Source organism: Pogona vitticeps, chromosome 1 (genome assembly GCF_051106095.1).
Source record: "Pogona vitticeps strain Pit_001003342236 chromosome 1, PviZW2.1, whole genome shotgun sequence".
NCBI lineage: Eukaryota > Metazoa > Chordata > Lepidosauria > Squamata > Agamidae > Pogona > Pogona vitticeps.
The window spans coordinates 251,617,178-251,644,664 of record NC_135783.1 but is presented as its reverse complement, the minus strand read 5'-3'; the positions used below and the strand labels follow the sequence as shown (position 1 = coordinate 251,644,664).

The 27,487-nt window shown below is 41.4% G+C and overlaps 1 long non-coding RNA gene across 1 annotated transcript; it reads left to right on the top strand.

Moving 5' to 3' along the window:
• Positions 1-26,435, top strand: LOC144586039 (uncharacterized). The gene is made up of 2 exons (XR_013540738.1): positions 1-707; positions 811-26,435. It is a non-coding gene; the product is annotated as an uncharacterized LOC144586039 (long non-coding RNA).
• The last annotated feature ends 1,052 nt before the right edge of the window (positions 26,436-27,487 follow it).

Below are 27,487 nucleotides of genomic sequence, written 5' to 3'. Positions count from 1 at the left end.
CGTAGTGCCTTGGCGCTGGGGAGGCGCCCCTCTCGGAGGCCCGCAGCGAAGAAATGGCCTGGTTTTAACAGCCGCGGCTTTTGGCGGGACGCGTACAGCTTGCCTGACCCCCCGCCGCCACCTCCGGCCGGGTGGTTGTTTTGGACGCCCTTGCGTGCCATCCGTCAGTACTGCTACCACCATCGCCTACGCTCGCCTTTTCCAAACGAGCCATCTTCGCCTGGTCGCCCTTCCTGTCTTGGGAGGGGCGGCGGGAGAGTCGAGCAGACCTGCGTACGAGGGGAAAGGGAGCAAGACTACAGCGCGGCCTCCTGACGAAGTGAAAGAAACAAGGGGGGTGCAGGCGAAGTTCGCTTAGTTGGCGGAAAATAAGAACGTCTGCAGTGACCAGTCATGCGGGTTCCTCTGCTTCTGCTCAGTTTTCTCCTCACATACGCTGGGATCTGGCGGCGACAGTCATAAGAGAAGCGGTGCCTTTGGTCTCCCCTTCGCGCTCCGGTTCTTGAGGCGACCCCTCACCCGGTCTAGCGGCAGGGCGCTCCCTGCTCTGCGCCTCTTCGGCAAGAAGAGTAGAACTAGAGATAGGATGTTCATATTCGTATCCCTGAGGATACGAATATCCCATCTCTATTTCTAGGAATATGAATACCCCATCTCTAAACCCTCCAGGATTATTGCTTTCTCTGTCTCCCCTGGCTGGGAAACAGGTGAGGACACACCGCCCAAATTTACAGATTATTTTGAAAGTGTGGATTACTGCTCCCCCCCAATGATAAGAGCAAAGTTTAGAAACATTGTTTTTTTCTTTAGACTGCAGTTTCCAGAAGACTACTGGCCGATATATTATTTCTGGGGAAGGTTGTCTCAGAACAGGCTCTGGAAAACATATTCTGACCTTGCAGTACAGGATACATCCAAGAAGCTGCTGTGATGGTGCAAAGACCTCCTGGGATATTTACTGTAGGGTAAAAAAGACTAGCATTTAAATAACTGTGACAAAGGAATAATTTGAAGTGAGAGGCTTGCCTAGCCTCTCTCAGCTCCAAGTAGCACACAAATTGTAAACACCATAAGATTAAACACTGGATCGAACACCAGTCTTCTTTCATTCTGTCACCTTTTTTTTTTTTAAAAAGTAACACCTATATATACATTTGTGTATATATCCCTAGATACTTGATGTGGAGTAGCGGATAGAGTGATAGAAACTCTCTGTTTCTATCAGTGTGAGTATGGAACTGGTAAGACCTCTCCTTAAATATCTCGCTTAACCTGAAAGCCCTGTTAGGGTTGCTGTAACAAATTTATTCCTAGCCATCTAATAAAAATAAAATAACCACAAAATGTAAAAGAACATTGTAAAGATGCTCCAGAATTGGAAAGAGGCCCGTCATGCCCGAAATCACATCCATATTTTCCTCAAAAAATTCATGTTAGATCAGAATTACTAAAAACTGACTTAAAGGGCAATATACTGTGGGGTTAGGGGAAGGAAAACTCCAATTTCAAACCTCCACTGCCATGTGGCTATATCCATTCATGGAAAAGGCTTCAGGAGTTAACCTAGAGGCAAAATCCGGAGCTGGAGTCCCGAAGGCAGTCCGTGTCGTTCTGCCAACTCTTGCAATGTTGCTGGAACCAGTTGTATTGGCTCTTGCTTTCCCATTGGACCATTTCAGCAACGTGGAGAGGGGGGATCTGCTGCTTGGGTAACAGCCTATCCTCCATATTACTTTACCCAGGCTTCATGCTCTGGAGAGGACACTCCTCGATTCAGAGCATGTTACCTTGGTCTTGCGAGACTAAAGGATGTCTATGAGACTGTGGGGTTATGTTGGAAGGAGGATGTGTTGTGTGCAATGTAGGATGAGAAACGAAGCAGAATTAAATGAGACATGGATTATGACCATGGGATGAACAACAGAACCATTGCAGGCCCAGATCCAGCAATGGAGACTCAGTGTGTCAGAGACAGAGGCCTGAGGCTGCTTTGCCCTGATTAACAGGAAGAGGGAATGTGTTGCTTTAATTGCTGCACACACTAAAGCTGAAGGGGGAGGGGAGCAGGTTTAGAGCCAGGATTCTGTGTTTATTGCAACACCCAGGCTGGGAACAGCTTGCATGCCATCCTCCCAGCACACTTGATAGTATCTCTCATCAGCGTGATTAAGCATAAGTAACAGCAAGCTGTTTAGTGCCTAGACAAACTGAAATAAATTGAAACATATAATAGGACAACATTTTTCTCCATTTATTTTCAGCCTAAAGGATTACTAAATAATTACATACCATCAAGTATCTTCTAGCTCTGTAGTTCTAGGATTATTAAATTGATTTCAGGGTTTTCTAGTTATAAAGTAGTCAGACATGGTTTACATTCCTTTCTTCTGGGGGACACTCTGGGACTGTGCAATCTGCCTAAAACCACATGAGCTGGCCTTTCACCTGTAAGCTGTAATGGGGAATTTAGCTCTTGCCTCTAGTTCCCTACTTCTGGCCAAGTACTCCATCTCATTGAGCCAGCCAGCAAGCCAGTTTAGAGGGTTCGTACTATATACAGTATATATAGTAAGATATATAAAACAACTTCTAATTAAAGGCCTTTTTTTTACCACCCATCACAACCACCTTCACATCACAGTAAAGCTTAGAGAATCTATTCTTTTTAGACTCTGGGTTCTAGAATCCTCCAGCCACTATGAAAGCTGTGATCCAAAAAGTAACCTGTCCAAACTCTGGACTGTCCCTCAGATTGGAATAAAGGAAACCAGATTACAAACAGCCCTGACCTGATGACAGAACTCGCAACTTCTCATTTTGGAAACTTGACCCTGCCTTATCCCAGTCTATTATGTCTGTATTTGTTAGAAACTATGCACATTCACTTCTCCACATTCACTTCTCCATTGCTTAACGTGGACAAGTGTGAAGCTGTTGGCTGTCAACATCTGTGGGCATCAGATGGAATGAATGGGATGGATTAAGTCCCATTGGTTGAAGAATTCTATGCTACTTGGAACAAGCAATGTGATTTTCACCCCTGGTTTTTTCTGGTGTGATTTCTAATTACTATGCACCATGTGTTCTCTTTTTGGATGGCAAATTTTAGGTATGTGGATGCCTATAGATATTTACTGCCAACAGCTTCACACTTGTCCAGGTTAGGCCAGTGGAGAAGTGAATGTGCTTCTCTAAGCTTTACTGTGATGTGAAGGTGGTAGTGATGAGTGGTAAAAAAAAAAAGACCTTTAATTAAAAGAAGTTTTTAGTTTATTGCTTCCCACTTCCAAATACTCCTGAGCAGAGCTCCATCATTCCTGCCTCCAATGTATATTGTGTGCATTTGAAATAGAGAAATAGCAGCTGTAATACATGGAACAAACATTTCATATCTGAGAGTGCCCATGAGTATTTTGTATTTGATGTGTTCAAAACATGGTGCAAGAGCCGTTCTCTATTTGTAGGGAGAATGGCCACCTGCTCTCTTTTAGGAAGGATTCTATTTTAGGGCTGTCAGAGGACAAAGCTCATTTTGAATGAGCTCTTCACTTGAAGGGCTATACTATGGCCTGATCTATAGGTTTTGTTTTGTTTTTTTTTAAAAGGAAGGAAGGAAATTAGGGACTTTGAAGTTGCTCATCTACAGTCAGCGCCTGGACAGCAGACTCAGCAGGCACACAAGTCACCTATTCATTGTCTTTCCCACTTGAGTGAGATGCACTGTATTCTGTTTAAATCATAGACATTCTGGTTTTGCCTTTGTACATATAAATCATCATACTGAATGTTATATAAATCAGTGCCCACTTTTGTTCTTTTTTTGTGATTTATACATGGTCACCCCACTCATGGATCAGCAACCAATACCTGTGGACTAATTCAACACACACACACACACAATGAAGTTAAAGCATAAAAAAGTAGCACTTCATTTCAGAAACTTTTGGACGAATAGGGGAGAACCATCCCTCACTCATGTCTCACAGGTGCCTTCCAAGAAGACTAGTTGCCAAGCTGATTGATCAGAGCATTAAACAAACTTTTTTAAAAAAACATACCATAAATGTTTGATAATCATTAGGCTGTGGAGACCAAAACAAATTATGTCTCTTAAAACCTTATATTATGTGCAGCATGATTCTGTATAGAGCTTTTGTGAGGTTGTGACTTTTAATCTTCTCATAGGCTAGAATTTCATGTTATGTGTCTGTTTCTGTAGTGTGTGTTTTTAATGTCAACCATCATTAAAAATGGTATTTTCCTAGCTGCAGTGTGTAGGGATAAGAGTCCATTCTAAAAACCTCTTCACTATCTATGTAAATCAAACCTCAGTCAATCCATATGTCAGAACATGGGAACCTTTGGCATTCCAGAGTTTCTGACTATATACCACCACACTTGAATCCAGTTGTAAGTCCCAGTCAGAGAAGTCCCATTGGCTGAAATCAAAACTTAATGCCGTGTAAGGCTGAGGATATAATTAGCCTCTGCAGTTTTTCAGAAATTTTAAAAAATTTGATTTCGCCCCCCCCCCCAAGTCTCCTTCGGGTTCTTTTCATGATGGGGACATCTTAGGCGGCTGCAGGACAGGGGGAAGTCTTTAATACAGTATCTGAAAATCACACCCTCCTCTTTGTCCCACACCACCCAAAGGCTTTCCCATGACAAAAGGGGTTTGAAGAGAGACTCAGGACCTCTGGGGTAGTGATGGGAATCAGAAGTTCTTAATTTCTGAAAATCTGCCATAGTTGATGATATCATCAGCCTTATATGGCACAAGTTGAAGCAACTGGATTTCAGCCATTGAATCAGTGGGAAGTTGGTAAGTCAGCAGTTATGTGAGTTTCATTAATTCAGTGGGTCTGCTCTAGTTGGGACTAACAGTTTCGTTTAAGGCTTTGAATTCCCATTTGACCTTTTCATCTTGAGTTGTGACTATCCTATAAACTATCCTGGGAATTCTACTGAATCTTGACCCCTCCCTAATGATGTGCAGTAAACTTTTTTGTAAGCCGCCCAGAGACCTTTGGGTAGTGTGGGCGGCATATAAGTTAAACAAACAAACAAACAAATAAATAAACAAATAAACAAACAAACAAACTTATTTGTATGAGTGGAAATTAGAACTATGTGTAAGTACCACCTAGGCTTGTGCAGAAGTGAGTGGCTCTCTCTAACCCAAAATAAAGGACAATATTACGATAGACAGAAGCAGTAGATCAGCCAGGGCTCATCAGAGCATTGCCTTGGAAACTATTTTCTGTTGAGACATTTAGCCACATAACATGTTGTGAGGGTTCAAATGGAGCCTCTGCAGGTTTGGACATAGACACCCGAGATTCTCGTGTTGCAAAATCCAAACCAGGTGTTATTGGAACATTGAACAACAGATTCTTGGTTTCTAACTCTACTCCAACATCATCTCTCACTACCAATGGGTCTCACGAGGGCATCCAAATATCCTTATTAAATGGGTTAAACTCAGAGTCATTCCAAGGACCCTTGATGAAGGAATTATTATTGTCCAAGTCGAAAGAGTCCTGGGTCAATCAAGGGTATGGTCTCCTCATCTCTCCCCTCGGAGTCGAAGAGGTCTTCATCTCGTTGTAGGGGAGCCCACGGTCTGGCCAGTACCCTCTCCGACAGTCTTCCTCCAGTCACCATGCTCTTCAGTCCCTTTCTTCTCTCTCCATCACTTCCTTCTCCTCCCTTAATCTCTGGTGCCACTCACGCGCCTCGGACTACCCCCAATACGAGGGTCGAGGAGGCAAACCTTCTATTGTCTGCCTCCTCCCTTGGAACCCGGACCTTTTCATACCTCCCGATCCAGGGATCTTCCAACCAGATTAACTCCCAACTCCACGGTATATCATCTCTTCCCCCCTTTTATAGCCCCCGTTCCTGCCTCTATGATGGCTCTGCCCTTCTCTCCCTTTCCCGCTGTTTCTCCTTCAGTCGGAGTGGCTATGGTTGTTACAGACAGCTATGACATCACCTGCCCGTCACTGCTGAAGCTATGTGTCATCTACCAATGGCGTGACAGAGGGTGGGACTTAAGGGGTGGAGCTGTTGTATATAAGGGGAGTGAATGGTGTGAGAGAGTTAGATAGGGTTTGGTGATAGGGTCTGATAGGGTTTTAGAGATAGGAATGGTTAGGGCTTGGTGATACTGTGCTATATAGTGAGAGTCTGTGAGTGTGTGAGTGTGACAGTTATATTATTATAGTGATTGACTTATTATTTACATACAAGTGATTTACCATTCCTTTTGTTTGTATTCAACAAATCTTATTTTTATTTTGAAATCATACTTTGGCCTGAAGCTTCATTTGAGGGAATGATTGGTGGCAGTGGTACTGAAGAGTGATTGTGTGTGACGTAATAGCCCCTTTGTGAGGTATAAGGAGGCTGTTACAATGGTTACTTTAGCCAACCACCTTTCTAGTTCCCTGATATCCACTCCCCACTGTACCGTTGCGACGGGTTAAGCCAGTGGGTCTGTCTGCGCCTGCTGTTCTTTCTTACGAGAGGACGACACTCTGGCGAGGGCTTCTACCCCCTCGCCTCGTGTCTCACACATGTAAAGTAATGAAAATATGTCTTCAAGCATGAGAAAAAGCCTCTTTCTCTTGTCACTGAAAACCACAATCACTACCATGACCTGTTCTAGAATTAGGCATAATGGTTTCCAGGTCAGAAGGCATGACCTTAACATCTAACACCTCATACTTGAGTTATGGAACTCTGAAACCAACCCAGGAATCTCTGGCCCCCTGAAGCTGTACTCTTTGTGTATCTGAAGAAATCAGCTACAGTCCACAAAAGCTTATACCTGATAACCCTTACTAAGCCATTCTGCTAAGTATATTATCAGTCAAACCAAGTGTACAATGGGCCATTGAAAGTTAAATGTACATCACTTGCACATGGAGGCATCTAGTATCTCCTTGCACAAGTGTAAGTCAGGTTTTCTCATTGGGAACCACTACTTGTGTAATAGGCAACACATGCATAAACAGTGTTACCTTGCTTTTGTCCACCAATGGGGCTTTCACTCAGTACAACCCTGGCCTCTGATTTCAGATTGCCACAAGACTCTTCAGATTTAGGAGACAGGACATGTTGCAAGATAATCTTCCAGAGTTTAATGAAGCACCTGACCATGACACCCAAGGGATTCTGGGAACTGCAATCTCTCCCTCCACACAAACAAACAAACAAACAAACAGGATATTTTTTGCATTAAATATGAGGCATACCCACACTTTGGATTGATGAACCACAGCTGATGGGAAATAGGAACAGTAACAGGAAAAGCAAAGATTGTTATTGGAAATAGGATATGCCTCTTTAAAGAAGCCTGGCACATTGCTGCTTTGGTGCCATGACAGACCTCTCTTCTGTGCCTATTCAAAATTATCTGAAGTTAGTATGAGGAGGATGACGGGCCCCTTGAGTCTGCGATTGGCAGTTAGCCAGTGCTGTCTTTGGGGTGCCAATCACAAACAAGGCTGTTTATGAGGAAAGACTCTCAGTCTCACCTTCTCAGCTGCCAATATGTAAAAAAGTAGGTGTGGAACTCTCACAGAACAAGTAGAACCTGCTCCACCAGTTGTTTCCATCTTTTCCTCTTATCATCTTACACCTGTTTCCCATATATTTGATAGTGAATGTTGATAAGTGTTTGAAAATGTGATACTAAGGTACCCCCAAGAACAAGCCTGTCCTTCGGAGATTTTGATCATGTCTATAATGTCAACAGCATATTTTGTATATTAATTTGAATTCTATATCTACAGAAACATCTGAGCCAGGTCAGAATTCTTCATTATAGCTCATGCTTACAAAGCAAAGCTCATTTCTCACCGAACCAATGCACTCTGGCTGCTACCCAGAGCTTGGAAATGTTAGTTTTTTAAGACTAAAACTCACAGAATGAGGAAAAACTTCGGTGTAATTTCAAGTAACATGCAAGCAACGAACTGTTGTGAATGCCAAATTATATTCCCACAAAAGTAGCATTACATGGAAAAATAAAACTATATTGTCGTGAGCTGAAACTGAGGGGAGTACTTTTTGCAAACATTTTCATTACTGTAAAAAAAAAAGTCCCACCCCTTTTAGTATTTTTCATATGGAAGCGTTCTGAGCAGACATGGAAGTATTTGCCTATTCAGAAGAAGGGTGGTGCCTTTTGAACTGGCTTTGTAACATTAGGCTCAATTACACATGAGAAAAGAATCCCAGTTACACCAATTCTTTTCATACCTCTGTTGTACAATCCATTTTTTTCACTGGTCTCGTATATATATTGGCATGGGCTTTCCCATTGTTTTTAACAATATTAATTCATTTCTTTCTATTTGAAATGGTATAGCAGGCTAAACTCTTAATTTTGTATCAATTCATTTTCTCTGCTGTTTCATGGGTAAATCAGGCCCCTACTTGTCCTTTTTAAAAAAAATTACAAAAGTGATACATTGACAGTGATAGAGAGGTCCATCTGAGGGTCCAGAGGAGGAAGCAGGTTTTGAAAGACCTGCAAAGTATTGTGAAGAGCAGGGCTTTAAAAAGAGAGATGTTAAAGCAATGCTCCTTTCCCTACCATTCAAAGTAGGAAATATCTCTCTTTCTAGCCCTCTTTCAACCACAAGGGAAGAGGGAAGGCTGTCTCCTTGGAGTGGTCTCCTCCTGAGCAATGTATTCCTGTTGTTGTTTTTCATCCCTGGCATCTTTCGTTATCTCTTCAAACAATCCCAAGCAGGAAATGATTCTGCCAAGCTCTCTTTCCCACCTGCAAGGGCGCTTCTGGACAATGTATTCCTTTTTTTGTGTGTGTGTGATGGCTGCTTTGATGTATTGATATAACTTTAAAAAGAGTGCAAGTGCAGTGGCCATTAAGTGGCCACAGCAGCCAGAAACCCAACCCCTTTGCAAAGGAAATAAATTAACAGCAACGTTCATAGTTGCTAAAATGATAAGGAATGAAGCAATTCATAATTGTTACAATTTTAAATTACCCTTCCAGTGAGAAATAAATAAACCGGAAATAAACTGTTGGCCAGGAAAATGAACTGATGTTGGCCATGTGGGGTTCTTTTGGCAGGTGCAACGAAGACCATTGCCACAAGCAGACTGACAATATAAAACATATAAAAGACTGTACAGATGATTGAGGTGAGGTAGAAAGGAGTAACACTTGGGTAAATTTGAAAAATCTTGAAATTTCTAAAGACCTTCCAGTGCTAGATGTTGAACAGTCACAGCATGTGAGATACCAGGATACCTCAAATTCAGAGGTAGCATATCAAACACTGTGTACATAAAGAGCAGGGAAGGGCTGCTGTCCATCTCTGAATGGCTGTTGTTAAAAACAAGAGGAATGAACTAGGGGGAAGACAGATTTTCATCCAGCAAAGCAATTCTTGTGTGTGTGTGTGTGTGTGTGTGTGTGTGTGTGTTTTTCCTTGTCTCCACTCCCTCCCTGTGTAATGCGCCCTCCCTTCCGATGCTGGCCAGATAAACAAGCTTGTTTTTTATGCATGCTTTTGGCTATCTCACTGCCTGAGTCAGGTTGATGAAGCAGGCGCTCAATGCTATTTTTGGATTCCTGTGGCATGTTTGGTTTGGCTTCAGCCTATGGCTAGTAATGCCCTTTGGGGTTTGCATTTCCTATTGCCAGATCACAATGCCAACATATCATGTGGTGCGGTTTTGTTTGAATTAAAAGGTTCGTTGAATTGTACGAACAGGAAGAGGGCAGGGTCCTTCCGCTCAGGGACTTTCCCCCCCTCCCCCAGCTCTTCATCCCAAACATGCAGATCTCGGCAGAGCACACTCGGTAGCTCTAGTGCAGTTTGTGGGGAGAAGGGTGGCTTCTCCTCTCATGTGGCCTCACAATTAGAATCAAAAACATTGTTCCTCGTGTAAACCTGTAAACTTACCTGAGCATTTAGAAAATATGTACAGACTGATACGCCTTAGAACAAAGTGCCAGCAGTGAAACAGTCGCTTTAGATGAAGGACACTTTGTACTTTTCTATTTGTTTATCATTAAAGGAAAGTCAAAAAGGAAAACAGACACAGGAAATGGTTTCAGAACAGAGATGGGCCTTCCTGACTTTTTCCCCACTTAACAAACATAGTCAAATGAATAGAGTGGTTTGCAGCAGTTGTTGTTGTTGTTGCTGTTATGTGCTGCCAAGTGGCCCCCAACGTATGGCACCCCCATGAATGAACAATCTCCAAAACGCTCTGTTCTCAACAGCCTTGCTCAGCTCTTGTGAACGCAAGTCTGCGGATTCTTTCAGGGAGCCAATCCATCTCATATTTAGTCTTCCTCTTTTCCTGCTGCCTTCAGACTTTATCAGCATTATCATCTTTTCCAGAAAATCCTGCCTTTTCATGGTGTGACCAAAGTAGGTATGAAGAAGACATGTGGATAAATCTTGGGCTCACTTTGCCCTCCGCTAAAACGGATTCTCACATGCTCTTAGTTCTTGATTTGTACCTGACGACAAAGAACCATAGTGCTCTTCCTGGACTACCTGCTGCCTCTGCCTTTTTGTGCAGCCTTCCAACCCTACCTGCTTCATGCCCGCTGCCTTATGTTTTTTAACACATCCCTGTTCTCACAACCCAGGAGTGTAACTATATGTGACTGACCCCTATTGATTCTCTATGTTTTGTTGTTTAGTCGTTAAGTCGTGTCCGACTCTTCGTGACCCCATGGACCAGAGCACGCCAGGCCCTCCTGTCTTCCACTGCCTCCCGGAGTTGGATCAATTTCATGCTGGTCACTTCGATGACGCTGTCCAATCATGTCATCCTCTGTCGTCCCCTTCTCCTCTTGCCTTCAAACTTTCCCAATATCAGGGTCTTTTCCAGGGAATCTTCTCTTCTCATGAGATGGCCAAAGTATTGGAGCCTCAGCGTCAGGATCTGTCCTTCCAGTGAGCATTCGGAGTTGATTTTCTTCAGAATGGATAGGTTTGTTCTCTTTGCAGTCCAGCACCACAATTCAAAAGCCTCTCTTTTGTTGAAGTTCTGCTGGTGCTTGAAAAAACACAACCTATAAACAGTATTCAAGCCCACCACAAAAATACAACAAATGTTACGGTCAACAAAGGACAGAAGGGACCCCCTCACCACTGCAGGAGTATACTGCATACCTTGCAGCTGTGGCCAGGTATACATTGGAACCACAAAACAAAGCAGAATCAAAGAACATGAGAGACACTGCAGACTAAAACAACCAGAAAAATCTGCAGTTGCTGAACATGCCCTAAAACAAGCTGGACATGAAATTCTATTTCAAAATGCTGAAATACTGGACAACACCAGCAATCATTGTGTCAGACTGCACAGGGAAGCCACTGAAATCCACAAGCACCAGCAGAACTTCAACAAAAAAGAGGAAAGTTTGAAATTCAACAAAACTTGGCTTCCAGTTATGAAAATACAGCGTGCAAAAGGTCAACGACCTCTACCTAGCCACAAAGACTGGGGATCACTACACACAAAAGACCAGCTAATGACACCGATCAATCACAGTAACAGATAATCTCTTCTCCTTATCACAACAATACACCCACAATAAGACACACTAATCACCCATCGACTGAATAGGACAAAAGCCCATCTCACAGCCATAAATACTCCACTCCCCAGCCAACTACACCAGAGCACAGAGTGCTGTCCTCTGAAGATGCTGGCCACAGAGACTGGCGAAACGTTCGGAAGAACAACGTTCAGAACATGGCCAAAGAGCCCGAAAAACCCACAACAACCAATACCTCCAACTCCTCACAATACCTAGGAACATAGATTGCAATAATGCACACAGTTACGTTGCTTAAACAACTCTGAAGTCCGAAGAGTTGCGTAGCCTAGCTGTACGGAAAAGGATTGTAGCCTTGACCTAAGCAACACCAAATGGACCATAGACAGGGAGAAAAGATTCCGAGATTATGAAATAAACAAAATGACAAGTCATAGATCTTGGTAAACTGAGAAGGGCAGCAGTTCAGGTGAGTGCCTGCTGTTTAGTAAAATTTCACATTTTTGTACAACCTCTCATTAGCAGTGGGACGTGGTGGCACCGTGGGCTAAACCGCAGAAGCCTGTGCTGCAGGGTCAGAAGACCAAGCAGTCGTAAGATGGAATCCACATGACGGAGTGAGCGCCCGTCACTTTTCCCAGCTCCCGCCAACCTAGCGGTTCGAAAGCATGCAAATGTAAGTAGATTAATAGGGACAACCTCGGTGGGAAGGTAACAGCGTTCCGTGTCTAAGTCGCACTGGCCATGTGACCACGGAAGATTGTCTTCGGACAAAACGCTGGCTCTATGGCTTGGAAACGGGGATGAGCACCGCCCCCTAGAGTCGAACACGACTGGACAAAAATTGTCAAGGGGAACATTTACCTCATTAGCAGTGCTGTGAATCGCAGGCATTTTACAGTACTCTGGTTTTGGTGGCTATCTAGAGTTGTCATGTGTGTGAAAAAAAAGTTGGTTTTGCAATTTCTAACAACATGTGGCTGCAATTCAAGCAGATATTTCCACAAATAATGGGTCGTGACAGGAAGTTCTTAGAGTACTAATTAAAATGTACAGGCAAACACATATATTAATGTGCAAAATTCTTTTGAAATTTTCTATTTAAAATAAGGCAGGGCTCAGCGGGAGGAAGAGGCAGGACATCTCAGTTTGAAAAGAGATACATAGAAAAGATTCTTCACACCATTGTAGATTATAGCTGTCAATTCATATGCACAATTATTGTTTAAAGAAATACTGTTCCAAGCACAGTTTTCAAATACCTGCTTTTCAGCACATCTACTGTCAAAACGGCTCACAAAATATTTGTGTCCCAAGACGACTCCATCTCAAGCAACTGTATATAGAACTGTATTAGGGATTTATGTTTCAGAGAATATTAAAGCATATGGGTTTTAGACTTTATCACTTTTGCGCCCTCTGCTGGTTAGCTATTTGAATAGCAAATCATTTGGGAAGTATTCTATAAGGGAGAGGAGGGATTTTTTAAAATTTACTTTTAATTGAGGTGTTTATACAGTTATTCAAATCAGAATTGTAATTTTCAGAGTAAATATTCTGGTAAGATTTAAAAATTGCAAACCACTACCTCTATTAGTTCCTCTCCTAACAGACCTTGGACACCATCACAACTGTTCTACTTTGGATGCAGGTGTTCTAAATCTAAACAATGGTGTTGCATTCCACCAAAACCAATCTCTAAAGTTTTCTTACACCTATTTTCCCATTTATTTTGCCTTCGAAAACCAGCTGTCACAATCTGCACTTTTTGCTTCTTATTATGCAGCCAAAATATTACGGCCTTCTTTGTTGTGGGTGCTTTAGGATTTCTTGGTCTTTACTTGTTCTCCTTAGTACTTCTTCTGTAGTCCACCTCGCAATCCAACAGACTCATAATATCCTGTGATAAATGCGCATTCCAGATACTCCTGTCTATTCTATAGTTACCTGTATTAAAATCTATAATTCCATAACATATAGCAGAGCATCACTTTATTATGCACATTCTCAAAGCGGATTGCAGTATAAGATTTTTGTTGCACATTGCATCCTTCATCTTAAATAAGCAGTTTCAACCTGCCTCTATTCTGCTTTTTATTACAGTAGCAGGATTCTGCTGTCCGCTCAACTAAATTTTGAAGTGCTTCTGCTTGTCAACCTTCTTTTACTTTGGGTCTTCAACTGAATTTCTTCAGCTGCTTCCTTTCATGCCTATTATGAACCTGATTTTCTTAATGTTCATTTTTAGACTATGTTCATTAGTTACTTCACTGACTTTGGTGAGTTTAAATGCAAAAAAGTTATGTCCTGTTAAAGATTAATTGGTTTATTTCAATGTGAGTTTTGGAGATTACAATCCACTTTGATCCACTGCAATCCCTGAAAACTCACCCTGAAATAAATCCATTAGTCTTTCATGAGATATAACTCTTTTGTTTTGGTTCTATTATACACGGTGAAACAGAGACAAACCTCTCTGACTTAACAGAATAGTCTTTGAAGGCTATTTATACTGTTATTTTTACCATCTGCTTATTGGATGTTGATAATTTGTCAATGATGGTGACCCTTTCCAGGGTTTTCTAGGCACAGAGTGTGCAAAAGTAGGAATTTCCTTCTTCTTCTGGAGCATTCTGGGACTGCATAGCTTGTCTAAGGCCATACAGGCAGGCTCCTTCTGCAAGGCACAGTGGGAGGTCAAACTCTGACCCAGATATTCCAGCTCACAGACCTACTATTACCAGTACAGACTGCCAATTTCTTCCAACACGGCATATATGTCCCTCTTAAATTAAGTCAGTTAATCTTCGTTAGCAAAGGTATGGCAAAGTGTATAATTGACATACAGACAGATATTTTCCAGGTTAACTAAAGGCCTGTATGTATGTACATAAATAAATCTGTCTAGGTCACGCAATCAGCTACAGCTCCCTGCTGAATTTGCACTTCAGAGCAGTCTATGTGTCTTGTTGCATAATGTGTGAAAAGGTACAGAACTCCTTTAGGATGGAGGATAAAAATATGCAAGGAAAATTTGATATGGAAAAAATGATTGTGCTTGTTTTTATATGGAAGTCACTGAGGAGCATACTGAAATACAGTACTGGGAAGAAAAATGTTTGGTCTGTAGGGTGCAGATTGTTCTCACAGACCAATCTAGTAGGATGGATGACACTAGGGAGTAGGGCTGTGTGTAGTAGTAACCACAAAGAAACAGAAGATTAATAATATAAACAGTTTTGTACAAAACCCCAAGGGGGGCAGTAATATTATTTGAGATTTGTTGTCAGGCCTGGCCCTCACTTGACTGTAAAATATAAGAGGGGTGTCTCTGCCATTTTGCTGTGGTAACAACCAAAGAGTTCTGGGATACCTCAAAGGGTACCACACTTACTGTGGCACAATCGTTCATGGATCAATGCCCATTTACTTACATGTGTAAAGTGTTATCCTGAGTTCACTGGTATAAATGTCAGAGAGAAGCAGCAAGGAGTAACGTGATTATAAATTGAGGTGAAGATCAGATGTGCAGGAGATGATTGTGTTATATTAGCTGGACCACAGACGTAAATGGAATTCTGTCAAAATACTGACAGATGCATTATGAGTGGATGTGACTTATTTCAAATGGTTGATAGGTTGGTAAAGCAAGATAAACTAAACATTGTGCATAAACACTGTAAGAGGATCCATTACTTTTTATAGTCAACTAGCTGCTCTTGGAACCTATTAAGACTAAGTCTGAGAGCACATGTGCTGAATCTCAAAATTGGCTTTTCTAAAACCTCAAAACACCATTTTGGAAAAACAGCATTCAGAGAAGAAATAAATGAGTATACCTGAATTGTCACATCAGTTCTTCTTCCATGGTCTTGATCATTTTCATCACCTTAACACTGACACAGGTCAGAGAGTCTAATGCCTGAGCATCTCCCTAAGAGTCCTATAGAACTTAATAGACCTCTGGGGAAAAATCAGAAGCTTGTGTTCATCACAGCTGGCATTTATCCCAGAAAGAGTTAACTCCAGTATGAATCAGAGGAATATTTTTCACCCTGTACAATTTACTCTCTTCTTCTGAATATCCTTAAAATCTTTTGCATCATAAAAGACAGATAAACTGAATGTCCAGAAAAATCTCTACTTTTTCTTCTTTTTATTGTACAGGTATATGCAGATATACATTTGTAATATTGTTCTTTATCTATTGAATAACTAAAAATTGTAACTACAAAACCTTAATATGATGTCCTGAGAATATGGCTATGAAAACTTAAAGAAAGCTATAAGTAAGCACTATGACAAAACTTAATATGATTTACAAAATGGAATAATACCTTAATTAACCTATTACAACACCTAATAAAGTACAAAAGTACGATACCCGAGTTTAAAAAAGTATTTCTCAATTGTCACATCTATGTATCTTAATAGACTAAAGCATAAGCAGTTGCAGAATCACATCAGCATATTTCTATAATGTTTGTTTGTTTGTTCCACACATTTATACACCACTGCAAAACACTACTCTAAGCAGTTTAAACAAGACAGTACAACAATAACCCATCCACCCAATAAACCAACACTGAACATCTCTAAATAAACAAGACAATAGATAAAAATAGCCCAAATAATGGAGAAAGAGGGAACATATATGAGTTAACTTAAGCGAGAATGTCTTTGAATGCCTCTTGAAACAAGACAGTGTTTAGCATCCTCGTAAAGAATGTTGTTTAATGTTGAAAAAAAATGCTATCCACCAACAGAGTTTTCTCCCCTCTAGCAGTGTTTTCCTCTCATCATTTGTTCTTCTGTTTTGTGTTTCTTATAATTTGTTTGCACATTCAACAGTCAGCTATGAAAGAGATTCTTTTGCAAGGAACGTTATTATATATGAACCTTGTTTCCAGACTTGGCTGGAAAGCTAGCTGATTATTTCACAATGACTTAGTAAACTGCTGTTCAAACATAATTTTTAAAGCCCAATGTATACTTTTAGGACCACATTTTTTTTCAATATCACCCTTAATTATTTTAGTACTCTATGCACACAAAAGTTCCTATCTTGATAAAGTGAAGTACCCAAGCTTGGAAAACTAGCTTTTTTGGACACACACACACACACACACACACACACACACACACACACACACGCACGCATGCACGCACGCACGCACGCACGCACACACACACACACACACACACACACACACACACACATACTATAGATGAAAAACCTGGCTGTCAGGACTGGGGCCTTGCCTGCCTGGTGGTTCCTGCCTTGCCTCTCCCACATCCCTAGCCCCTGATGCCTTGATACGGTTCCTCCCAGCTTTGATTCCTGGACTGTCTGACCACAATTTGCATCATCCTTCTACCTGGCTACTGTCTGGACTCAAAACCCCAGCTGGTTGGTCTCTGTTGGGTTGGCTCTACCTTGTTCCTCTAGTCTTGCCCTGGACGGGGTCCTGGTGCCTCTCCTACTGAACTCTGACCCTGGCTGCTTCTGGATTGTGTTCCCTCACTTTACCACCTTTTGCCAGCATTTGGTATTCTCACTTGGGACTTTGAACCAACTCTTATCACTTAATAGATTAAGACTACTGAACTCTTTAAGTGGTCCAGTTTCACTGTAAGTGAACAAAGGATAGGAAGTACTGTATACATCCATTTTGCAGAAAGGTGGGAAACCATAGGTAGAATAGAGTGTTGTGATAGAGTGTATTCCTGTTTTTCATGGGACTTCAGAGCTTTCATATGCCATAAATTAACTAGGTGTAAATTAAGATAAAATGGATGCCATTTATCTTCCAGAGAAAACATATCCCCAGACACTTCAACATGCAAGATGCACTGAGTAATTTGACAATGAAAATGATGAAAGAGAAAGAGAACAGATTTCCAGCTCCATCTATCAAATTTGGTTCCAGTGTAATGCTAAACAGGTATTAGAGGTTTCAATTTAATTGACATGGAAAGATTAATGCCCTGGTTGGGAGGGAAGGTGGCATAATATGCACAGGCATAATACAGTCTAGTCTATTATCAAACCAGGAACAAGCAATGAGAGCCAATTGAGCAAGCACCTGGAGTATCACAGCAGAACTTTCAAGGGTGACTCATTATTTTCTTTACGTGCCTCTGTTTCTAAAGCAGAGGTCCACTCTTCCAGATGTAGGAACAGAGCTCCTGTCCATTCTAGCCAGAACAGCCAAAAATGCAGATGATGGAAATTTTTGTTTGTTTGTTTATGTCCTGCCTTTTCACTATAAAGCAGCACTCAGGGTGGTTATTGTCTTCATAAAAGAATGAAAACAAGAAAAACCAACTTTAGCTATAGATCATATAACATCAAATAAAACCAACCCCCACTATAAAAACCATTAAAATCACTGAAATGCACTAAAGCTATTAAAACTGACTAAATATATAGTTAAAAACAGCAGGCTAAGAAAGAAAAGATAGAAATTGCAGTCCAGCAACTTATGGAGGGCCATACGTTCTCCATTCATGATCTGTAATTATCCAGGTTGCCCAATGGGGATGAAAGCCCCCTTTTCATCAAGTACCCACAGCCTGGAGGACTGGCATTTGAGGACTCCTTGCTTCTTTTAAGTCAATTGGTACACAGTTTTGGCCCTAAAGTAGTGAGAAATTTGTATTAATCCTATCCATACATACAACAATAAACCACTCTGCTTATGCTTCTTTCATTGTACCTTTGCAGCCCAAACCAGGATCTCTGGGACTTAGGTAGGTATATATGTTCAAATGCATGACTTCCATTCTTTCTAAAAACTTCCATCATTGTGCTAATTCTCAGTCAAAATTGAAAAAAAAAAAACAATTTTTTTGGACCACAACTCCCAGCATCCAACAGCCATGAAACCTTGGTGACCCCTTCTCCTCTCAGAAGTGTCCCCCAGGATGTTTTGCCCAGGAATCTCCCTCACACATGCCCCCTGTTGTGACATCTAGTCAACTCCTCAGCTTCATTTACTGCATCTGTAACACGAGGCCACAAATGATTATTTTAAATGGTCTCAATATTTTGGGGGAATGGTTTGTGTGGCAATCCCCCTTTTCTGCCCCTATTTCTTTGGGCCTCACAAAGGAACACACGCCCTTTTCGGTGCCACCAGGTATTCTCTAATACCACTTCAAGTCCCACACAGGAGCTGCCACCCCAAAAGGTCATATACTTTAGGAAGCAGGGTTTATGATTAAGTATTCTTTTATTATTATTCAACAGGAAAATCATATATGAGTTGGTCCAGGTGTTAATACTTTTAGGATCATGCAGTCAATCACTTTACTATCAATTTTATATCTCTCTTGTTATGCTTATACATTCATTCCTTCTGGTTCCATGTGTTATACTTTCAATTTCCTCTCCTAAACCCCCTCTGATCTATTCCTAAAACCTAACACTCTATACATCTTCTGGTCCCTCACTCTTTCTACCTCTCCCTAACTCCAACTGTCCCTAACTGTCACTCCAGCTCTGCCCCTCCTGCTCTATCCTTGGCTCCTCCCCCTTTTTTGCTGTGATGGACGGGCAGGAATGACATCACCTTTTTGGATTCCGCTACAGTTTGCATCACTGCTCATGAGCACTTTGCCATAGGTATCCCTTCTACATACAGTCAGCCATTGATTCAGTGGGTCTACTCTAGTTGATAGCTCATCCACATAAGTGATGTGGCTTGGATAAAGGCAAGTAGGAAGAGTGGTCTCTTTTCATCAATAGACCCGGAATCACTCACACCAAGTTTCCATAAAAGTTTTAATTACTATATTCCTTGAATGTCATCTAGACTTTTCCAATTTGAAATTACACCTTAAGATAATGATTATCTGGGGCACTTACCCCCAGGGGTACGAACCAGGACACTTAGGGGTCACACAAAGTAGTGAATGATGGTGGGAAATGGAACATATGTCAACAGTGTAAGTCACTTGTAAACTCACTCCTGAGCAGTGAGAAACCCCTCAGCTTCTTCATTCTTTCACTTCAAGGTGATCTGTGTCCTTGTTCTACCACTAACCTAGGGACTTGTGTCGCCTGCTCCTTTCCTATCAATGGCAGTTTGTATGGGACAACATTCTTACTGATTTTAATGCCTTTGCTGGCATGTTTGTGCCCGCTACCAAAGGTGATGAGAAAGCAGCCTGAAGATCAGAGAGTGGGGTCCCACCCCCAATATGAATAGTACAATTTATGGAAATGGGCCGCCAAGGGTTACACAAGTGAAAAAAGGTTGGAAACCACTGCCATAAGATATCCCCTTCTTCCTCCCATCTCTCCCCCTCTTTGCCTCTCATAACCTTGTCATTCTTTGCCCTGTATCCACCCCTTGTCTCTTACTCTCCCACAGGGATAGGTACTGTAAAGGCATGGCTCTCCCACAGATGACATAACACCTGATTTCATGAGAGTCTGAGTCATGAACATTGCTCGTTTAGGACAAAGAAACAGATGCAGAGAGAGAGAAAAGTTCCCAAGTGAAGGAAAATAAGAAGTAGAAGGGAAGTGGATGGAATCCATTTGAGTCTCCAGTAATATCATGTAGATCCAGATCAATGGATGATGGAACCACCTCTTTAACAGGCACAAGCAGGATGTGTAGATGAACTGTGAGATCAACCGGACAGCTTTAGGACTTTGGACTTAATTTAACATTAATGCAGAAGTATGGGCTATGTTTGCCTGGAAGACTGTGGCCAATATACTTAACTCTTTCCCCCTTGAAGATTTCCTCTTTAAAATGCACCATCAAGGTCCTTAGACCTCTCCCCACACTCAGCTGTCAGCCAGGGCTTTAAGACTCAGGAAGGGGGGCATTTGACAAGATAACTGGTTGTATTGGAAGGGCTAAGCATCACTTTTTTTCACCTGCCAAAGGCTGCCTTCAGAGGCTGAACTCAGACATTTGGATTACCTCATCAAAACTGGAGCATGTATTTCTTGGGCTAATGTGTCGCTTTCCCACCCTTAGCCACTCAGATCCAGTAGGCTTTGAGTAAATAATGGGTTCCTCTGTGATAAATTAAATTAGTCTGAATTACAGCTGAGAAAAGAGCATATTCATTTCTGTCAGGGCAATCAGCTAATTGCCAAATGTGCAGAGGGGCTTGAACAACTAGGACAGCTGCTCTGGGGGAGGGGAAAAAGGTGTCCCCTCTCTCAGCACAAGTAAGCTTTCTTGCTTTCATGCTTTCTCTCTCTCTCTCTCTCTCTCTCTCCTTCTTCCCTCTGTCCTCCTTTGCATCGCTTCTGACTTGTGACTGGAGGCAGATCTATGAAGCTGACCTTTCTTCCTCTGTGTTCATCCATGTAAGAGATTCAATGAAGACAGCAAGCTGAGACAACTGAACTAGGGTGGAAACATGCTCAGCATGACCGTTACTTCTTGCAGCAGAGACCACAACAAGCAGATAATTACTGACTTAAATGTGTGGCTGGGGCTGGGAGGGAATAAACCAAATAGTCTTTGTCTTGTGAGAAGCATTTAAAAAACAAACCAAACCAAACCAAATGCATTTCCCCACTATATTTCATCCAGAGTTTCCAAACATCATTTCTTGGGACAGTAGTCTCCCATATTCCATATTCTCCCATGTTTCCGTCTATGCCCACCCCTGTCCTCTCTAGGATCAAGCTCTGAAACACAGGCTTGTTGCAAGCATGAGGCTGCAGAATCACCATCCCACTCTGAGTGTACCTGCCACTGTCTGGTTTTAGAAGCTAAACAGGATTGAGCATGGCTAATGTTTGCATGGGAGACTACTAGGAATACCGGGAATCTTTCCCTGAAACCTGGAGTTCTGCTGCTAGCTGGAGTTGACAATATCAGCCTCAAATAATGTTGCCCAAGCAGTCAGAGTACAGTCCTTATTGACTGACCCCTCTTGATGTTATTAGGAAGCCTGCCCTGTACATCTCTGGAGTAACTACAGTTTTTTTAAAAAAATCAGTGAACTGAAAACTGAACTGAATCATGCAGCAGTTTTACGAGACAAAGTGAAGTAGGCAGACCATAGGAAGATAAGGGCCAAACTGATGGTATAATTAAAATTTAAGCTGAAACTATGTTGTCTAGAAAAAACTGGATTGAATCTACGGTGACCCCTGTCATAGCACATGATAGCAAGCCCTACAGCAGTTTGAAATGGCACCCAGTCCTTTTTTCCTCGCTCTCAGTTTTACAGATACCCCATTGTTTTGGATGGTACAAGGCTACCCCCTTTCCCACCTGCTTCTCTGCCTGCTTCTTCCTCATCTCCCCCATTCACTCCCCCCTGCTCTTCCCTCAACCATCTTCCCGTTTTGATTTTTTGTTCTCCTTTGCACCTCCATTTATAAATGTGGCTGTTTCCCTTTAAAATTTTTTTTGCAATTTTAAAAAAATCAAAAAGGGAGTGTGGTGTGACATTTCCATCATGTGATATTGTGCCAGGCCACTGACACCGTCACCCACAGTGACTGCTGTGCTGGGTATGTGTTACAAGCAGGGCACATGAAGCCACAGCATCTACACTCTCCTTGGTTTGCTGCTGAGGTGTTGTTTCAGCCTCAGATTGCTGCTTTGCACATCTGCCCTTTTATTGGCAAAAAGAAGGGGGGAAGTCAATAGTTTACCCAGGGCTAAAGAATTTACTGTGAGTAATATTTTTGTACCCCATCTGGCTTCATTCAAAAGGGTACTTTGATTCTGCTATAATCCTGATGAAGAGCATATTCAGGAATTGCAGACAGACTTTGGCTTTCAGTTCTTTTGCTTTGGCCAAACTCATCCTAGAGTCAAAGATTGGGGTGTACAGCAATGAGCTAGTACACATCAAGAAAAAGGATGGGTGGCCATACTCAGGATCAATAATATTCTGGATTGTCCTCCCATATAATGTCCACTTGGAATGTGGAGGAGAGAAAGAAGTATTCTTTGTTTAGTTATATATTTGGCTGCCAACTTAAAAAACTAACAAACAAAATGACTGGGATATTCAGTTCATGACCTTGTTTTCATTATTGATTCCTTGGGCGTTTAAAGAGGAACTCAGATGCAATCTTGCAGCTGATTTCTTAGAATATACTGTATAATGTGTCCAGAAAGGGTGAGGTATTCCTTGTCAGCAAAATGCTGCTCCAGGCTGGAAGTACAACCTGGTTTAGATGAGGCTGAGCTATCTGTGAAGGGCCAAATTGGTAGTCTGAGGACTGCCTTGAACCCAGTTTTGCTCCGCATGGGCAAGTGGCCCCTATGGCTAGAAATACTTTGGCTGGAGAAAGTGGACGCAGCCACACTTATATGCAGGCACGACTTTTGATCATGTGAGCACTTAAAGCCTGTTGAATTGAATGTGTTTGCTTGTTTGTTTTTGCAGTCCTGTATGTTAAACACACCAAGATCTTGCTGACCATTGATAGGATCGGGTAGGGGTAGGGTTTATGTGTATTTATCCCCACCACCCTTTTAGCCTCTCACAAATGCAGGCACAGCACCTGAACAGGGCTTAAGTGACATTCAGATCAAATTACTGCTATATACTATTTATCTGAAAAGGTGGGAAGGGTTTAGGAACTGCTAGAGGTGCAGAATGTTGATGCTAAGATGATTTCTGATGTCCAGTTTCCTGACAATATCACACTAAATTCATTTTGTCATGACAAAGGAGTTTCACAAGCATTAGATTCTGGACTTCTAGCCTCGAACCCACTTCTAAGCTATCTAGGCCCTCTTCTTCTGAGGCTGAGAGGACGGACACCCTGGAATTAGACTCAACAATATCTCTTAACCTGAGGTCCCCATGTCTACAATAACCTTTTGGAAGCATGGCTCCTGAACAGTCTGGAAGAGAAAAAAATCCTGGAGAAGTTTAAGGTTCCTTCCATTATGGGAAGTGGTGTAGCCTGGAGGAAATTGTCCTAAACCAAAAGTCCAAGATGCCTCAGTTTGCCTCTGAAATTTAATGGAGGAGGGTGGTCACTGAGAATTATCCTTAAGTTTAGGCTGTGCTGTCTGGTGCTAAGGATACTAAATTGCCCAGACTTTTAATTAGTTTCAAGCCCAAATCAAATGGTTGAGTTCTAACATTCTGGTCATTGCCAGAGATCTTTCTCTGTATAATGCTTCCAAAAGATGTATGGTGACTAGGCACACAGCACAAGGCCTTTTTAGTCGGAGTACCCCAAGATCCTTCTGAATTCATATTCAGAACAGTAGCTGTGAAACTTTGGGACTCCAATATACGGTATAATTTTCTGAATTACCCACAAGATCTTGGTGTTCAGCCTGAGGAAGATGAATTTGTCATCAAAAGATAGCTGTTGGATTAAATGTCTAGTGATCACCTGCTCTTGCATTTGTATTGTTTTTTTCTCATTTTTTTACCCCAACTATGGAATTCTCTTCCAAGGGACGGTTAACTGCATCCTTCTTGGTTGTATTTGAAATTGGCATTTAAGATGTGTTTATTGTGCTTAGGTTTTAGTGAATCTAATTTTATTTTCATTCTAACTATTTTACTCTGACTTTGATTCTCTTTTTAAAAAGCATATTGTAATGTAACTACTGTATTGTGAACCCCACTGAGTGTCCTTCTTAGGGCAGGAAGACAATAGGGAACAAAAGAAACAGAAATCAACATTTGAAAGTTCAATTTTTATATTTAATGCTGAAGCTTATATTTAACTCTAAAAGCAGTATGTCACGTTTTACTTTTTCAATATTTTATATACCTCCTGTCCACCATCTAGCAATATTCATAACTATGCTTGCTGTGTAGTATTAACAATGGCAGTTGTGTTGCCAAAATTCATTTTAGTAGAAAAATGGGAGCCATGAGGCTATTAGAGATTTTAGAAGTGGGGAAAGATGATACCTGTTCTTTATGGAAGTCAGATCATCCTTTTCAGTGCGCTTCCCTATGCAAAGCATTGCTGTTGTCTAGTCGTTAAGTCATGTCTGACTCTTCGTGACCCCATGGACCAGAGCATGTCAGGCAAAACATACACAGAACCGATTTTTGTTTTCTCATGTTCACTTTTTTAATATTTGCTTTTTGTTATAAAAAGAACCAGCAATCAGCAGATAAGGAAAAGTGCACTGCTTATGCATACCATCAATCAATCAACAATATCATGAAAAAGAGCACAAGTTATTCAGTAAAGGAAAAAGATCCTAAAATCAAGCAAACAGAAATAGTAAACATCCACAGAGATGATTAATTCTCTGGGGAGGAAAAGATTGTGTCTGAAGATTAATGCCATATTAATCAGTAATCATACCATTGTTGAAAACTTCTTACTAAATGAGAAACGTGATTGACATTGTTTTATCTTGCAAGAAGAACTAACACCTCTACAGAAAGCAGCTGCCTCTGTCTGGCTAAATATAGCTACAACATAAATATTCTTTGAAACAGCACATCCCTTGTATTATGCCCTAGCGGGAAGTGACGGAGTTCTAGGCCAGCACATTTGGCAGGAATCAAGTTGGAGGAAGTTAAGACATGACTAGTGAAAACCCAAACAGAGCAGATTTTATGCATCTTTGAGGAACATGTAGTCAGTTGGAATTTAACAATTATGAATCTGTTAGTAGTTGTGCACTGGCAGGCTGGAACAAACAAGCCAAATCCAATTACTCATGAGAAAAGAAGTTTTAGGCAGGATAATGGAAATGCTCACGTTTTGCATTTCTTGCACATTGGCCAAAATTCTGTTGCTTTGCAAAGTGGGCTGCACTAGAATAGGCCCAAATAATCAATAGGGATTTGGGACTCAACATTTCTATAAGTTTTATTGATTCAGATGGGTCTGCTCTAACTGTGACTGCTCAAATAAGTCATAGGCTTGTTTGGATCAATGGGACCTATGAAGGAATTGACTCACCAAATCCCCAACGATTCAACAGGCCTACTCTAGTGCAATTGACTATGTTAAGCAACAGGATTTTGGCCATTATTGAAGAGTAATTTTGAGAGGTCTTTTTAATGCTCCTTTTTTCTTATTTCCCCCTCCCCCAACTTCCTTTTGTGTTAAATACTATTTAATGGATGTTCATGCTACAGACTTACATTTTCTCCTATGCATACTCTTTTTGCTTTTATTTTTATGGCTGACTTTTGGAAAATAGAATGATTTAATCTTTATGCTTAAAGCTCTACACAGGTGTCCATCGGCATCAGAAGAGTGCAGTATGAAAGCCACCAAGCCTCTTTGAAATAGCAATATCACTACATCTGTCTCCATTGGGAATAAACAGAACAAAGGGAGTTTCACACTTCACAGAAGCCACTGTGGGCTGAAAGAATCCTTGTGCTGCTGTGAGTTTCCTTTTTCCAAAAAATAAAGAGGACACCATGTGCCTTCCTGTGTTGGGGGATGGGGCTGTCGGATGTCATCAGGGCTGTGTCATGTTTTCCCATAAATGGCTAACCGTAAAAGGACTTTCAACAGGTCGGAGAGGAGCCTGCAATATAGAAAAAGCTGCAGTGGGTTTTTCTTTCTTTCAGTGAATCTAGAGATCTTCCTGGTTCAAAAAAGAAAGAAGGAAGAGAGAGAGAGAGAGAAGTTAGATTGACCTTTAGGCAAGATGGATATCCTATAGGTTAGAAAAAAATGACATGTTTATTACATAGACATGAATATATGGAGGAGTGGATGCACTTTCTATGTTCCTGCATCCTTCACTGGCCTGAGACTTCAAAGGAAGACAGACACGATCCCTCTAGAGGAGCTGAAAAGTCCTCATGGCTTTCCACCCAAAAGTATGTGTTGCATGACTTCTCCTGCATGGAAGAAAACAACCACGGCTCTGGATCTTTGAAGCAAGGATGAAGCAAGTCTCAAAGTTCCAAAAATCATGGCAGATGTCCATTTGAGGTTTGTTTTCTTTCTTTTCTTTCTTTTCTTTTCTTTCTTTCTTTCTTTCTTTCTTTCTTTCTTTCTTTCTTTCTTTCTTTCTTTCTTTCTTTCTTTCTTTCTTTCTTTCTTTCTTTCTTTCTTTCTTTCTTTCTTTCTTTCTTTCCCTTCCCTTCCCTTCCCTTCCCTTCCCTTCCCTTCCCTTCCCTTCCCTTCCCTTCCCTTCCCTTCCCTTCCCTTCTTTTGTGGTCCAATAAAGCATCACCCGCCCTTGCTTTTGGGTTATGTGATCTGCTGCTTTCTTTGTTTTTTTTTCTTGAAGGTAAGGAACTTCCTATGAGCTCTCTTCTTTCATATCTTTGTCTTCAATCTTCCTGTCTTTAGATTATTCTCAACCCCACATCTCAATTTAAATATAGAGAGTGATGGATTTTAACCACTAGGTGTCATTAGCACTCAGTGCTATACAGTCACTTTTTTAAAAAATGGCTTAGTGCTCAAAGACAATATATAGACAATATGTATTGCCTTCCAATGGAAATACCAGACTCATGTCTTCAGACATCCCAGAATACACCTGGGATGGGGAATATGAAGCCCTCCAGATGTTGTTGGACTACAACTCCCACCAAACTGATCTGGTCACCATCAAAAGGAGTGCAAGCCTTGTGCAAACCTGTGTGAGAAGAGGTCCCCTTAAAGGCCACAGAACAACTGAACGGGATGCAGATGTTCTCCTCTTTCAGAAAACAAGATTAGTCTAGATGTTTGGTTCAGCACTGAATACAAAATGTGTGTGTGTAGCTTCCAGATAATATCCCAAGATAAAATTTAAACAGCATGAAATTGTGCGCTGCAGTGTGTGTGCACGGGTGTGTTTAAACTTTGTTTTTAAAGAAGTATCCCTTTAGTCCCAGAGTTAGAGGAATGTTCAGCTTCAGAATCATAAAGAAAGATAAACAAGAACACAGGCGTGAATGAAATGCCATTAAGATGTCATGTGTCAAACTGGCACCACTCTCCTTTCCCTTGAGCCATCACATGGACAGTTCCTGGTACAT